Source organism: Stegodyphus dumicola, chromosome 10, assembly GCF_044657685.1.
Source record: "Stegodyphus dumicola isolate Sdum_Otavi_A_Nest chromosome 10, ASM4465768v1".
NCBI lineage: Eukaryota > Metazoa > Arthropoda > Arachnida > Araneae > Eresidae > Stegodyphus > Stegodyphus dumicola.
Window position 1 is genome coordinate 126,728,075 of NC_140777.1, and position 17,464 is coordinate 126,745,538.

Sequence of the window (17,464 nt, forward strand, 5' to 3'; positions counted from 1 at the left end):
CCAACATTGTTGTTTACCAAGCACTTGTGGTGGTAAACACAAGTGGTGGACTATATTTCCATACGTCTGGAAGTGACCTCTTCGAAGAAATGCGAGCGGAGAATGAAGGTGCTTGGCGATGCCGTACCACACAGTCAATTTAACTTAGTGTAAAGGTGCTGGTATCATATCATGAGTATTTTCGTCAGCCCGAGTAAATTCAGTTCTTCGAATTTACGTTCCCATTTAAGGAGAAACGCTCCTCCTCTGTCCCCAATATCCGAAGCAGTCACATGCTGTCTTCATAGTATCTGACGAGGAAAAATTTGCAAAGCCGATACAATGTTGCTTATCTCTAGGTTGCAAAATCTAGACGCTTTAGAATCGAAAGGACGCGGTGCATCGATCATTTACAATGGTCTACTTTGTAAACGTTTACGCCGGAAATTTTCTCATACGTGCATCGTTCCAACACCATTTATGGTTTTTCAATGTGCTAATCATTTCACGCGAGAAAAATTTGGGTGCTGCCATTAGAAAATTCCAAATGTTTTTCACTGTGACCCTGGTCGTGAGACATCTGTTGTTTTAAATCCTCATAATCTGGAGCGCATAGCTTCAAATACAATCTCAGAAATTTCATATTGATTGGTTGAGCGGATAGGCTACTAGGAGTTTATATATCGGGTAATTTTTTATCACCGCACCGTATGTTCCTCGCATTGTGGAAAAACTGCGGCTTCTATAGTCTTGATTTTTCAATTCACTCAGCATTTAGCCCTTAACTTCAGATTAAGCGGGTTACTGTCAGGAACAACGTCCACTGTTAGAGCAAAATAATGGTTAAAACAAGGTAAGTTAAAAAGAAAAAAAAATAGAAAGTAAACCCTGGAAAAAAGACTTAATGCACATTACAACTAGCAGAAAAATACTGCTATTAATTTACATCTATTTTCAAGCACTTTAATGTGAAAAATAAGTTTATTTTATTTGCATATTAAATCAGCGTTCGAAACAAAAGAACTGTGTTTTCTTTAATATTGCTCTTGTGATTTAATAGAATTCAATGTGAAACACAATATATGTGATATATATATTATTTATTTTTACGATTTAGCAATTTAATTTTAATTCTTACATACTTTTTATTTATTTCGAATTAAGGAAATGGTTATATACTTTTGATCAGTCGTAAATGGGGTTATCAGGAATTCGGAAAACTTCCACTGGCGTCATAGCGCTACTCGTCACCTCACATCTATGGTAAGACAGTTTTGTTTTACTCTCATGGTTTGTGACAGGACAGAAAAAAGTAAGCGGAACTCCAGAATTTCACCATTGTTTGTAAAGTCTCCTCCGATTAACTGTCTGCTAAACCAAAATTTTGACGAAGAACTTCCTGAGGACGGTTCTGGGACGTCTCGTACCTTTCCTCCTACCATCAAAGCACTCAAGGCACTTTTGGTTGATCGGTGTTTTAAGCACCCTTATGTCGTTCAGATGTACTATGTACTTACAAACATCCATGCCACTTCTGGGATTTCAACCCGATCTCAACAATACGGCAGCCGTACCTGCTAAATACTGTACCCAACAAGGCAGATGGTTTGTGACAATAATGTTTCCATTGCTAACCAATATACAAATTAAAATTTCCATTTTAAACAGATCCCAGTTGTCCTGCAATCCGATTAATCCTCCGCCTGTTTATAGATTCTTCTCAGAAGGTTTGATATCACAGTTTATTGATAGTTTTAAAGTTATTTATTTAATTTAGATATTATTTGAAAATATCTACAATGACCTTTTAAATAATTCATTTCTTTTAGAGACACATCTCTAGTTAAGTTAATAAACCAAACTTATTTAAGACGTGTAAAGGCACACCATTTATAAAATTATTTGCCGAATTCATCTGAATAATTCATCTTCATCAGTCTGATCTTTCAAATTTTATACATTTTCTCTGCAGTTTTTCCTGCAAGTGGCGAGAGTAGAAAAAAGAAAGGAAGAATCTACAAATTCATCAAAATTTACTTTCGGTTTTCAAAATGTCAAAAAAAAAAAATTCATAAAACACGTCACCTTTCCACTTTCCATGTCATATTTCTCACAAAATGTGGAGTATATTTGCTCACAAAATACCCATATGGAGAAATTTACGAACATTTGCCTCCCACGTCATTTTCCCATATTAATTTCAGATGCGTTCCATATTCCCAGCGCCACACATGATTCTGTTTTCATTACATTTTTTTTTTCTTTTGTGAAGTGAAAATATCAAGGGTTGTCAAAATATATCGTTTGACTTTTCTTCAAAGTGGGTGGTCAAAATAATTTATTTCCTTCGTTGCTTAAGAGTTTAAAGTCGAAAAGCATCGAAGTGAATTTTTAATAACATTATCTATACAAATAAAGAAGATTGTCTTGATAAAATTCTACACGTTTGAACTTCAAAACAAGAGGAAAGTCACTACATTAAAATGAGTTACATAAGCTTTCAAAAAAATATTCCAAGAGGTCTGCACACTCGTTTTTATTAGAAAGCCGCACTCACGACAATCATCTTGCTTACGCATTTACCCATCTTAGGTTCATGTCACCTAAGATGAGTAAATGCGTAGGCAAGATGGTTCATCTTGATGGTCCATGTTCATGTTCATCTTAGGTTCATGTCGTTGTTGCGTTTTCGCTATCAGTGAAAGTCATGTATGCTAAGCAAGGAATTCATAATTGTCATTATTACGAAAAATAAATATTAACATTTCTACATTGTTTCAATTCTGTAATCATGTCACCCATCTTATGTTCACGTCGCCGTTGTCCTGTTCTCGCTAACAACTCTTTACATGACGTCAACCTTTATATGACGTCATGTTCGTTTACTTTAGAGAAGAATGTAAGGCTTTCCAAAAAAATATAGAACTTTAAAGCAGAATTTAAGGGTGCTCTCTATCAGTTTTCTAGCAAATATTTCGAAAACGGCGAAAAAAAACCGCCAAATTGGATGGTGATTTCCGAGAAAAGACATAACAGATGACAAAGCAAGTACAGTTCTTATTAAAACCGCTAGACGGAGGCGTATTAATTATCTATTTAGAACAGAGTAGAACTTTTCAGAACCTTAAGAACAGAATTTGTATGCGCTTTGTATCAACTTGTAAGGTTTATCTTAATTTTCTAAGAATTAATTTTGAGTTAAAGTTACTTTTCTGTCTTTCCTTAATTTCAGCTTACAACTTCCGGCCAGGACATAATTTCAGAACCGCGTTTGAATGCAAATGAGGAGAAGAAGTATTTAACTGTGAAGTTCTACTGACTTCGTTAGAGAGCCTGAGATTCTGATCAGCGCGCGTTAACCTTTTGGCGATACTCTGCTGTTATTACGCTCGGCCTTGATAGCTTTGCAGTTATTTAGCGTTAAGGGCCAACTCTGTTAGAATCTTGATAGCTTCGGCTATATCTTTTTAGTTGAGATTAGTAAATTTTTATTTCCTAGTTTCCTGAGTTCAAGCCCGAGTGGAAGCTTTATTGTAAACTCCAAGGAAGGAGTCATCTGTTAAACTTTATTTGGAATAGTAAAGGGTATTCAACCCTTCGTAAGTTTACGCTTCTATCATTTTGAACTAAAGCGATTATTCGCTTAGCAGTTCTCAACGTTCCAGACACATCGCAGTAACATTCAAGGTTTGGAATCTTACAAACCTTTCGCGAATATTTCGAAAATGGAAAGACGTCCCACCATTCCTCAAAAGAAGCTTCACTCTACGTAATGCCGGGGCAATACCATGTACTTCAGCTAGTATATAGCAATAAGCATTAATCCATTTCGAAAGAGAAGCAAGCTATTCGAAATTTATGCAAAAGCTGAGTGTCAGTGTTAATGTTTTAAGCATAGATTTACATTATATTTTTTTAATATTATGCGCTTTTGTCATGCATATACTTTTAAACTTCGGCTCGGTGATGTAGCGGTATATTCTCACCTCGGGTGCCCCGAGTTTAAATTACGTCTCAGATCTTGCATTTTTTTTTCAAATTTCCTTATAATTATAAGAAGGCATGTTTTTCCATAGTTGGTATGAGTCTAAAACGTAGCATTTAGAAATTAATTTAAGGTTATTAAAAATAATAAAACCCTGATTATCGGGTATAAAATAAACTAAATCCCTCCTACAGGGAAAGCTATTACACTTTCCGAAATTAATCATCAGGAATCTTTCAGGAGTGATCAAACAAATAAACGAAACAACAGATGCAATGTGAGACGTTTTGCCATCACCTTATGAATACCAAAACGTTGCATAGAAAATCACGTGCGTCACCGAAATTTCTGCGTTCTTTTTCTCCTTGCGCCGAAATTTCCTAGCGTACTGTACCTTTAGCCTTTTACACTAAATTCTAAAAACGCACTTCTTAAAAAGAAAATCTGAAAGGTTTCAGATTTTAAATAACGTCCAAAGGAGCGTTTTTTTAACATTTTGTGTGTTACTTTTATTTATTAAATATTATGTTCTTCACACGTAAACCGGAAAATTCCATTTAAGACCAATATCGCCAAGTAATTTAAAATTGAGCATATCTTTACAATTCCCGCTACATAGTCTCACGCTCTGGAGATAAAAAATGTTTTTTCTGTACAACGTTGCCATGGCTCGCTTTGAAATCCTTACCTTTGTTAAACAAAAATTCGTTAATGTTTTACAAAATGTGAAATCGATAATAAAACAAATTCCAGATTTCAAATTTGGGCTTTCAGATGCCCATATTAGCAGGAGGCTTACGTCATTAAAAATTTAATGGGTCTATGTACCGTTGTTTTATCACAATGCGAGAAACATACATACATTTATGCAAATTCTTTATTATTTAATTTCTTCAAATATAATACAGGGCGATAATATTTGGTGTTAACAATTTAAAAAGGGAAACAACGCTTGGATTGAATCAATGCAAAATACCAAAACAAGATGAATAGACCTTCTGGGCAAATTGACAGTTTAAACATCTGGAAGCCCTCCTGACATGGACGAAAGCCCATGTAATCAATCATTCATTTTCAATAATATACTCACGTATTTGAATTAGTGTTGTGTTAAGGGTTCTCTAGATCATGGTGGACGTGGTGCTATACGTGGTGTACAGGCATACGTGGTGTACAGGCATACGTGGTGCTATACGTGGTGTACAGGACGTGGTGTACAGGACGTGGTGTACAGGCATAGTGCCCACGTTTCCTGTTCCTTATCCTTATCCTTCTGGGCAAATTGCCCCTTTGGACTAAAAAAAAAAAAAAAAAAAAAGCAGTATTTCTCCATTTTTTTATTACATATAGTTTATCCCTCTAAAAGCTAGTTTACTGGTACATTGTATTTCCATCTCCTTGATTATTTTTGATTTTATTCAGTGTATTGAATTTGTATTTGTATTTTCCTATTAGCATTTCATCGATTTCATTTACCCTTGCATTTATTATTTGAAACGTATTTTGTGCAGGTTCTTCATTAAGTTACCAGACGTGGCAGGTGTTAGAAAACTTTAACTGTTAAGAAACTTTTCAAACATGTGATTTCACTTCACTTGTGTTATTTACGTTAAAATTGATCGTACCCTTATCTACTGCTGATGGGTTCGATATTTTCAAATGCGAGTCTTTGGTTCGCCTCATTCTCCTTAATTTCTCGGGCATACCTCTTGGTAAAATATGTTCAAAACTCATTCATGTGGCGTGTTCCTGGAGCATTACAAGGTAGCTGAGCCGATTGTTTGTTATGTTCTTATTGATAACATATAAGATATGGATATGGATTGACAAGCGGATATGGATTGACAAGCGTAATGTTTCTACGAATTGCTATGTTGTTGTGTTATAATGTGCATTCCTGATGACTTGTAGCATGCATGTCATAAAGCAATGACTAGTGCTTGAGTGGCGTGATACGGAATGCAGACATTTTCAACTGCTAGCAAGTGATATTTCAAGCTTATATCGTAGGATTAGTCAAATAGGTTTGTAAATCTTCATGTTGATATGCGAATATGAGTGTCAAAGTTAACATAAAAATATCCAACAGGAAGCAAGTATCCAACATACCCTGATAGGTACTTTTACAAACTGTGATAATACATAGGTTATTTCGCCCACCATAGGCCGAGCGGTAAAGTCATTGAACACTGGTATTTCTGTCCGAGGTTCTAATCCCGCTAATGGGATAGCTGCATGGGAGTTTTCTTGTTTTTCTCCATGTGTAATGTGTATACGAGCCAGGTTTCCTTAGAAAGTCCTCTACGAAGGCATCCCTCTCCTTAGGCAGATAACCTTCGAGGCTTTGCCGTAATCTCATTAAAAAAAGTAAGTTATTTGTGGAATAAAACGGGGCAAATTGATATTCTCTGAGACAGGTGATACATTGCGACACAACTTGACACAAATTCGACACCATGTGTATGTCAAATTCTACAACGTGGGGGAACATGGCTGACAACAGAATACTTGAAACCTCACAGATGCATTACTTTTGCTAACTCGCTGTCGCTGCAAAGATTTCAAGCGTGCGTCCGATCTTATAGCCCATGTTCTGGAAGCTATGTTCGATGGCCGAAATGACTTATTTTTCTTCTGTTTGTTTTGTTCACTTCTTTGATCAGTGTTGAAAGTTTCGTGGCGTATCATCGGCAAATTCGATATCTTTCACTGATAGATAACATAAATGCTGGATAATATGAAATTACTGAAGATCAGTTATTGAAGATGAAGCATTCTATAAAAAATAATTTATTACAAGTTCATAATAGTGTCTACCTGTTTATTACAAGTTTGTTAAGTATGGCCATTTAGCAACCTGCCAAGTTTAGCGCACTAAAAGACAAACATAATTTCCTCAAGTATATAGAAAATACACATGCAAAAAAAACTAATAAGTTAAACAAAACGTTAGACTGAGTTAGATTTCTGAAGAATATCTTTAACCCTTGGGGGAAGGGAGAGAAAGAAAAGACGAAGACTTACATCAGCTACCTTTGAAATACATAAAGGATATAAAATATACGCCAATAAAAACATTGTTTTTAAGTAGTTGTTGTTCATTGAAATCTATATATACTTTCATATTTTTAGGTCAACAATAATTCACTCAATTGTCGGCTGACAGTGTAATACTGATAAAATATCTATAGCTAACTCATAGTTAATACGAAGGTCATTATCAAAACACAAGAAATGTAACAACGTATACTATAATTAACAGAAAATGCTGTTAACAGTTTACCCTTACTTTCAAGCAGTTTAATATGCAATAAATGCATTTACCGTATATACCCGCGTATAAGTCGACCCTCCCACTTCGACATAAGAAATTCGTAGAAAATAAGAAACCCGCGTATAAGTCGACCCCCCCACTTCCGAAATCTATCGAGAAACTTCGAAAAAAAATTTTTAAGTACTACATTTATTCAAAATCATCTCAGAAAAAAAATATATATATACGATAAAAAATACCTTGGTAAATAAACAAAATCAAAATCCTTCAACGTCCGATTCATGGTCAGATTCGCCAAGCATTTCATAGAACACTTCTGTCGACATTGGCTCGTCATCATACATATTTTCAGCCTCGAATTCTGTATTGTTACAATCACTACTAGAGCCTCCGTCGTCATTTTCCCTTTCAAAAACAGCATCATCAAAGATTCGCGTACGTAAAATCTATCTGCATTTTCCCTTTTTAAAAGTTAAAAGAAATATTCAAAACTGTTCAGTTATTGCGTGGGCTATTTTTTTAAATTTTGACGTGTACGCCTGTTAACAAAAGTATTTCATTAATGAACAATAACTATTATAAAGACTTATACGTACGTAAAAACTATCTGCATTTCTCTTTTCTTGGCGTGTTGGCAAAACTTCTTTATTGCTCGATATTGATCGGTTGTTCGGAGGCCGAAAATTCTTTGGTTTAATCGAAACTTATACTCTAGTTAAACTATGAAACTCTGATTAGTTCGTCACATAATTTAAGTCATGAAATTACTTCAAGTAAGTGACTTATTTAATAAGTCGTCCAATTTGAGTGCGAGAAGAAAACAACTGCATTATATAAAGAAATTTTTGAACTTCCGATTCTTTTAATTTTTTATGGTCCCGCGTATAAGTTGACCCCCCCCACTTTGAAGTCCTTTTTTTTGTCCAAAATATCTCGACTTATACGCGGGTATATACGGTAATTTCATTAATTAAATTAAAATTAAAATTAACTCACCTCAAAGAGTAGTTTTTTGCTTGCATTTCTACTGTACTTCGATAAGAACAAACATTATTATTTATTTTGTATGACCAAGTACTCGGGAATTATCGTTTAAGGGATACCTTTGCGAAGAACATTTTAAAGGAAACTGGGTCATATTCACGTTACATATGAAAAAAACCGCGAAAATTACCATACAAGCAATTCGTTCACCTACATCTGATCTCAGATCGAACGACCAGTGTTCACTAGTTTTACTACTTTGCTGTATTGTGTCATTTTATCCTATTTATTATGCAGAAGTATTAGACAGACTTGTGGCATTTTTGATCACGCATTTTCCAACGGATGTAAGTACTTTAAGATGTAAGTTAAGATGTTTCATTCACATTTATTGACTCAATACAATGGATAATTACAGAACACATCTAATGTCTAGGTAACGAAATACTTCATTATATCCGTCCTACAATATATTAACAGTTACAGGAGTAACTCAAGGACACTTTTCTGATAGCCAAAAACATAATAACCCGTACTGAGTAGTTTTATCTAGATACTGCATTGAGCTGACAGTGATGTGCCATAACCTTAAGTATTCTAACATTTTATGCCTAACAATCCAATTTTTCAGCGTTATAGCTTAAGCTAACTATACAGTTATTTAGTGCTATACCTCTAAAATTGGTACCACGCGCTGCGCCTTCCAAATGATAGAAAATACTCAACCACTGCAGATTCCTGGGATTACCATGTAAAAGAAAACAGGAAAACAGGTAATAATACTTCATAAAAGAAGGAGTTTCGGTTTAGATAGCTGGTTAGGTTGAAATACGAACAATCTGCAACATTTTGCGGAACAAGATAAAAAAGTCGTGCATTTATCTTTCGGTGTTAAATCTGGTAGTAAATTATTCGAAATAGGTTTCTTGTTTAAAATAGAGGGTTGTGTGATAGTGCTTTAAGGGAAAGGTATTCCGGCGGTTCTCAGGTAGCTAATTTTAATAAATATTAAATCAGACTTGTGTAAAAAATTGGCTTACAATTTTTTAAACAAAAAATAAACAAAAAACTGAATTTTTTAGATATTTGTTTACGGTTCAGTTTGCTTTGTTATACTATCGATAGTTGAATAAAAATGGAGGCGCCGGGTATCGATCCCGGTACCTCTCGCATGCTAAGCGAGCGCTCTACCATCTGAGCTACGCCCCCACATAAGTAAGCACATTATTTGTGTTTCATATTTTAAAAATGAAAAGCTATGCTATAAATGGATAAAATGTGTAGTTGCGCTTTTGTAACTAAACAGCTGTGTTTGTACTTCAGCTAGTAATGAATAATAATCAATTCGGTAAGAGTTGATAGACTTGTAAATTTACTGTGCGATGAAAACGGATTTTCTGTTGTACTGAAATGATACAAATTGTTCTAATGTATTATTAAAGTACTTCCCAGGTAGATGTTACAGCATAATTTAGATAAAATTATTTTTCAATGTTTCTAAAGAAGCATAAACTAATTGTAAACAGTTACCAGTAATTCATTTAATGATTAATACGCTAAAGGTACATCCTCTGCTTCTGGAGAATGAAGAAAAGATTTGTGGCTTATTTCAACGTAGTGTGAGCTACGTTGCTCATAAAAATCATAAAATAATGGAGATTTTTTTAAAATTTCATTTGTTAATTAAAAAAGAGGGGGATTAAATAAATTCTTAAAATTATGTGAGAAACCTCATAAGCGTTAAACAAAGAAATTAAAATTTTTGTGATTTTGATTCTGATGAAGGAAAATCTCACTCAATTCAATCAGTTTTTGATAATTCTATTAGAAATAAAATTTTTAAAAATGTTTCGGAAAAATGAAGAATATTTAAGTAATATGCATTATATTCTCTTTTTTCGAGTTCTTCATCGTAAATTAGTCTTATTTTAGCAATGTTTTTAAAGGACAGTTTTTAACAAATGAAGTTATGAAGCATGCGATCACATAGAAATAAACTACAAAACATTTTATTGAAGTAAAATATATTCCTAAAATTGAATTTTTCTTAAATAAGTGATTACTTTATAAGAAAAAAAATTCATTTATGTTAAATACTTTTTTTAATTTATGATTAATTTTCTTTGTGTTTGCATAATTGTTCTATAATACTAGCAGGAGGAAATGCATTTAAATCATTGCACTTTTTATAATTCAGTTTCTGAAAAGCAAATGTAATGTCTTCATAAAAGAATAGCAGAATTATAAAAATGTATTATTTCAAAACTGTTTAAGCACATCAAATTGATGCAGTTGTTGAAATATAAGGGGAACGATTATCAGTACAGTGGCAGATGTAAAGTTGATATGTGAATGAGAAGTTCTTGAAAGTTTGGATGAAGAGGGGCAGATTAGATCTTACTCGTCTTCGTAAAAAGTTTTAAATCCCTATCTGTTAAATCATAATGATGTCTTAACCAAAAGATTTATTTTTCAAAAATAACCCGAGAATGTGTATGAGGAAATGAGATCTTTAGGACCTGCTATAAATCGTCGCATCAGGACATCGCATCAGAGATCTAAAAAACCAACACATGAAAAGCCGAAAAATTACACTTGCAGCATCAGAGAAAAATTTGTTTGCTTCATAACCGATAAATTACGCATACAAAATTAAACTGATCCGTAATCATCAGAGCTTATATTTAATATTTAACTCTATTTGTTTGTTTATGGGATTACGGCAAAGCCTCGAGGGCTATCTACCTTAGGGGAGAGATGCCTTCGTGGAGGATTTCCTACAGGAAACTGGCTTGTATACACATTACGCATGGGGAAAGCTACGAGAGCGGCATGCAGCCGGCCCATTCTCGGGACTCGAACCTCGAAGCAAACTACCAGTGCTCAGCGACTTTACCTCTCGACCACTGGTGAGCCCAATATTTAACTATGAATGCTAGCTTTGAAGTCGAACTCGTTTAAACTTATACTCCAATTTTATTTACTCATTTTCAATATAGTAGAATCTCATTTGTTCGAATTATTTGAGGCGAAATTATTTTTAATACCCACGGTAACTATACCGTCCTTTGGCCGAACAGCGCTATACACACATAGTTAGATACTGATTTCATTCTCAGCAAGCGGACTGATAACCGGATTCGGATAGGGCTATTCCTACGAAACGAGAACACGAGCTTTAGAAAGACCCACACGGAGCCGTCTCTGCCTTAAGCAGAATATCTCTCTCGTGTTTTATCTTAACCGAATAATAATACTCTATTTAGTTCGGATATCTTAATCGATCGTGTTTTATCTTAATCAAATAACTACTTTCGGTATCTAAAAAGGATCTTCTACATGTTAATGAAATATTTTGGTCAGCATATCAATAATTTGAAGACTTAATTTAAATTCCCAGTGAGGCAGAGTGAATATTTTTGAATAAATATCTCTCTAAATACTTCTACTGCCTATGCAGAGATCACCGTTTTTTGTTTCAATAATATGAAACCTAAACATAAACAAGTCCTTCATGAAGTCATTTCTCTTCTATGCAGATGCCATTCAAACACTTTGCCATCATTAATTTAATTAACCAACAACATGATCAACTATGTTCTCTCTCATGTACGTTTGTACTCTTCAGTGTGTAGGTACTGTAAACAAAAGAATTGGATTCGACTCCGAGCAAAAGTATAGTGAGTTAAAAAAGCGCTTTTCTTTGTAGGTACAGGTAGAAACGAGTGGGATACCTGAATTTCACCAACGGCAGGGGGGTAGTAGTACAGGTATAGTCCCGTAGCACAACTGTGAAATTCCGCTCCAGTTTTGATAGGCAAAATACCGGGGCGCGGATTCGATGTTCTTCCATTCCTCTTCTAAACTACCCATAAACTAACGAAATTCCGCTCGGCTAGCCAGTATTTTATGTGCCTTCTCCGGGATTCGAACCCAAGTTCATCAGTACGATAGTCAGCGTTGCTGACCATTATACATATGCGGGCAGCTGCTTGTTTTAAAAACTTCTAATATATCTAAAAGGGTAGAAACTATAACATGACCAAGAAAATTAAGTACTAGTAACTTTTTAAAAGCAAACAAATTGTATTTGCCCTTTCTCTCTTTTAGAGAATTTAACTAGGTTCATATTCAAAAATTTCATTTTACATAACTTTATTCGAAACATAACTTATCTGAAATAATATACAAAAGTACGTACACTTTTTGATAAAAGTTAAATGAAGTTCTCAATTTCTTACGAGCATTTTAATCCTTTCAAAGTGCATATTCCACTGAAGCAATGAAGAAACTTCTTATTGCTAATTTTTCCATTCAAACGCGTATGAAATGTATTTACAGTTTCATCTGTTGATAGTCTGATGATTAATAAAAATTGTATCTTTCAAAGAAACAAATTCGCCATATCAGTCACAAAATTCTCTCCTTTAGCATTCGCTTTTACTTAATAGTTAACTTCATGCCTTAATGAAGCACAGTTATGCAGAAAAATTACTTGATCAAAGATTGATTAAAAAAAAAGGTGCGTTAATCTTCTGCACTAAACACTACAAGTGTTTTATTGGAAGAAACCTCGGGAAATTTTATTGAAAGATATACGTTTAACAATAGTGATCCTTTTAATTTTCTTCATTGCTTGACACATTGACATTAATTTTCTTGAAATTAATTATTGATAACGAATTAACAAAACTCTTAAGCGAAAAAAACAAGATCTCGTGAAAGATTGCATTTAAAATGCGGATTGCTTACTGAATAGTAACAATAAGCGTACTTATTACAGTCGTGGGCAGGCGTAGCGTTGTCTGCAAAGAGGTAAACAAGAGCAGTCCACCCTGTCGTGAGTCATCGAATCTGAACCGTATTCCAAGCAAATATTGTATGCCAAACAAAAAGTTTTTCCTACAAGCAGATCATATATTAAGTTGAACTTATTCAGAAGCCGACGTATGCCGAGGTACCACTGGTACCGAGGAATATGTAATTCAAATGAAAATCCTATTTAAGGCTTTTACATTATTATTATGTGTAACTACTAAATTTGATTTTCTCTTTTTTGCCGTTTCATAACCCGTTCATAATTTTTCCTTAAAAATTACTTAGCATACAAGTCATGGTTAAAACCTTGTTGAACATGTTGTATCATAAAATATGTGAATGCTTTCTACCAGTTACAGAATGCATACTCTTCCTATATTCTTTAAAATAATAATTCCAATTAATTTTTGGCCCACTCTATTTTGTAGTCGTGTAAATACATTCAATAATCATTAACTTAAACTATATACAGAAAGTTTTTAAATTCACAATATTATTTATAATATTTCAGGGTCTTCCTGTTGTTCTTAACAATAGTTTCTTTACTTGAAATGTTTTATCTTTCTTATTACTATATCAATATCTAATATCATAAAAAAGAAAGAATAAAAAGAAAAAATAAGGAACTTAAACCCAAGACCTTGGTTGGAATAGTAATGCATGGCGATGAAGGTGTGGGTGCATGTAAGCATCAGGATTAGGTAATTTAGTATTTATTGATAGCATAATGAACCATGCTGTTTATTTAAATATTTTAAAAGATAATTTAAAATTATCCTCCCCAAATTTGGGTACTGGAAACAATTTTATTTTTTTATCAGGGAAAGCACACGGCCCTTAACAACATTCGTCTTTCGTGTATGTATTAACTGTCTATAAGTTCTGAAAAGACCACCTCAGTCACCAGATTTAAACCCGTTAGAACAAACACATTTGGAGACAATAGAGATTAGAGTACGAAGATGCAGCAAAAACAAAAAACGAACTAAATAGAGTAATTATGGAATAATGGAGGAACACTGATGCAGATATTAAAAAAAAAAATCTGATGAACTCTGTCCCCAGATGCTTGAGGGCTGTCATGAACGCTGCAGGATGCCCTACAAAATAATAATGGACCAAAATACTTCAGTATTTACTAATATGCGCAGATTTCGTTAAAGTGTACGAGACTTTTGCGAAGTAACTTTTCTGTTATTTTTGTATTACTAATTTCCAAAAAAACGTTTTGCTATATTCATAATATAATTAATGTAGTTATGCTAAGAGAAATTTGTAGATATTATTAACAAATTCTCATTCTCAAATATTAATCAATAAAGTAATCTTTTACTGAAACTTGTAAGTGTACGAACACTTTTGGGAGCCACTGTCCGGTAAGCATTAAAAGCCCGGTAGACATTAAAAGTAGTTTTCAAACTATAAACGAAACCTTTATAATGAAAGAATTTTAGAAATTCTCCCAACCTATCATTTCTAAAAAAGTATTCGCATTTAAAATTTTCATTAGAGCCTTGTTAATTTCATTAATTTTAAAGTGTAACTTTATTTTTATAGTTAAAATTTATTATACTTAGAATTTAAGAATTTTGTTTTACTTTACTGGTAGAATCCACTGTCGAATTAATTAAGTAAATATTGTGCTCTTTAATTAACTTTACTTTGTAGTAGGGATGGGAAGAATGCCAAATTTTTTAAATTCGAATCAAATTCCTAAAAATTTCTCGAATCTTGCGAATTTGCAATCTATCAAAATCGTGATATAAGGTAAATAACTAATTCTAACGTACTTTGGCATAATTTAATAAATCCGAATCTTTCTTAAAAAATTATTAGAAAAAGAAACAACAGCTATATAATGTAAAAAGTTTATAACTAAATAAAAATTTGAAATCTGCGTTTAATGCAAAACTAACTTAAGAATAAAGATTTTTAACAAGTACACGTATATTGAGAAGACAAAGGAAATTTAACAAAAGGGAATTCATGCTTCAGTTTCATTTTGTAGAGTAATGTGATAAATATATGTAGGTTCGACTTCTTTTTGTACTAATTCACTGAATAAATATTTTAATGCAGTAAATATGCAATTTAATTAACAGAGGTATTTGACTTTTCACAAACACACATAGCATGCAAAAAAACAAATGGTCGTTAGATCTTACGAATTCTAATTTTCGTCGTTGCCAATTCAAAGGAGGATTTTTTTTAAATAAACACTATTGCTATTTGTTTCAAACGATTATTTAAATGTTTTAATATTCCAACATTTATTTGATTACGATTCAAATTTTTTTCATTTTTCCGGAAGCGCTTTAGTCAAAGCAAGGAAAAAGATTATTTTAAATATTTTTATTAAGTTAATTATTTTAAATTAAACTTAATCAAGTTAAATTTAGTTAAATATTGTTATAATTTTTTAAGCGCAAAAAGAAAAACGTTAAATGGAACTTTAAATTCTCTCCAGAAAATTTAGAATATGACTTTCGGGGGCTAGAAATGATATTTATGATCAAGTCTATTAGAAGTGCAACATTTCCTTTTTTTTATATTAAATATTTCTATTGGAAAACAATAAAATTAATTTTCCTGAAGTTTTGACTTTTTTTCAGGGTGACATTCAAATGATTAAAAAAAGTTGTTTATCTTCCAGAATTTTGAATTTTTCCGAAGATTCATAGGATTTTTAAGATTCCAGCACCGAAAAATTCCATAACCAAAAGGTAATAGTGATGATCCAGGCCATCTGAAATTGCAGCAATGATATTTCTTTTTGACGAGTGCTTCTATTAGATGTTGATTAAATTAATATTTTCAAAATAAGTCTAACAAAGGCTTTAGTTAAAAGGCTTAATTTTTTTTAAAGTTAGAATTCGATTGAAACAAGATCTCCAGCCTCAAATCTTTCTGGAGATTTGTGATATCTGAGGATTCGAATATGCTAGCTCTGCTGGATATGATAATGCAGCTGTTTCACAGATTATTTTACAATTAAAATCTTCGCTCTTCAGATATCAAATAAGCAAGTTAGCCGGAGAGCTATCTTTTTAAACCAGATATGACTCATATATTCCTTCTTTTGGGCAGTTGATTGCAACTAAGCTGTACTTTTGCCGTCAAATTCCATACCTCTAGTTAACAGAAATATGTTTATTTAAATATGTTAATTGTCTTTTTCTGAAGTACAAACATTATTGACAAAAAAACTTTTTTTTCCAAATATTTCTAAATAAATTTGGAACTTAATTTTTTAATGATTTTAACAAAGTTATAGATAAAATTATTTAAATATTTACCTGAAACTTAACGCTTCCTGTACGACTGTGATTTTAGAAGCTTCCAATTTATTATTTCCTTCGAAGGAGAAAAAACTGTTTAAAACTCTGCTGTATCCATAAATTGGCAAAACAAAACATTCGATGTGATTTTCTTTTCATTAACTTTGATAACTGGATCCAATAATCACAGTGGAGAATTTAATATTGACGTATGTTTATAACGTATTTCCGAATTACGTGAAAATTGTGAAAACAAAATTCTTTCTCTTTATAATTAATAACTAATCAAAACGACACTTCAACTTCTCTGCTTTATTATATGTCTCTACCTTCCTTACATGTTACTATCACCCAGAAAGTTTCACGTCCGCTTGTAAAGTCGAGGGGAAAAAATAAATAAATAAATGAATACGCTAAAAGAAAGAATCGAGAAATAAACTTTTTTTCCACCACGTGCGGCAAACTTTTTAAGCCCCTCCCCCTTGCCAATGGGGGAATCTGTATCTTTCCTCTCTCATTAGTTACACGTTGGGCGCGAAAAAGGGGGGGTTGGAAAAGTAGCTCTGCGCATGTGCAGAAGATGCTGAGCCCAGAAAATCCCACGGATAAGGACCGGAGCCAAGTTGGGGTACGGTTGCAGGAGACGGGCCGTAGATTTATAGTGGGACTCTCGGGGGTGACTTGAGATTTTATTTAAGGCCTTCGGTAACGTATGGACTAGGATGCGACAATGGTAAATTTCGGGAGGTATCTCCGAGCTGGTATTCCAAGACTCCGGCGGGTTCTAATGGAGTTGTTGACGATCAGTTAATGGTGAGGTATAGATAGAATGACGGGACCAGTTTCGGGTGCAGAAGTTAAACAGAGAAATCGTCCGCTTTGGCGACGAAAAGAGAAAAGTTTCACCTGTACAAAATCTGCGTTTTAATTTCTGCAGAATTTCAACTGTCGGGATTAAATGGGATGCTAATAATTTAAACAAAATGTTTCCGGATGTTTGAAAAAATTCCTGATAATCAAAAAGGTCTTTTCCTCCCTGCGAAGTCAAATCTGCGCAGTCTGCGAATGCATTTCTATTAAATTAACTAATTAGTAACTATTATTATTATACAAAGAATTTGAAAACAACATTTAAGATTTTAATGA

At 33.3% G+C, this 17,464-nt stretch overlaps 1 protein-coding gene and 1 non-coding gene across 3 annotated transcripts in view; both read right to left on the reverse strand.

Annotated features, from left to right (window-relative positions):
- Window positions 1–17,033, reverse strand: part of LOC118200847 (uncharacterized) — a 188,841-nt gene extending 171,808 nt beyond the window's left edge. The window contains exon 1 of one of the 2 annotated variants that reach the window (XM_035372836.2): window positions 16,337–17,033. The gene's annotated coding sequence lies outside the window, so the exon portion shown is untranslated. The remainder of the gene's footprint in view (window positions 1–16,336) is intronic. The other variant, XM_035372828.2, reaches the window with a different exon arrangement.
- Window positions 9,359–9,431, reverse strand: TRNAA-AGC (transfer RNA alanine (anticodon AGC)). Its single transcript has one exon. It is a non-coding gene; the product is annotated as a tRNA-Ala (tRNA).
- Window positions 17,034–17,464: the final 431 nt, after the last annotated feature.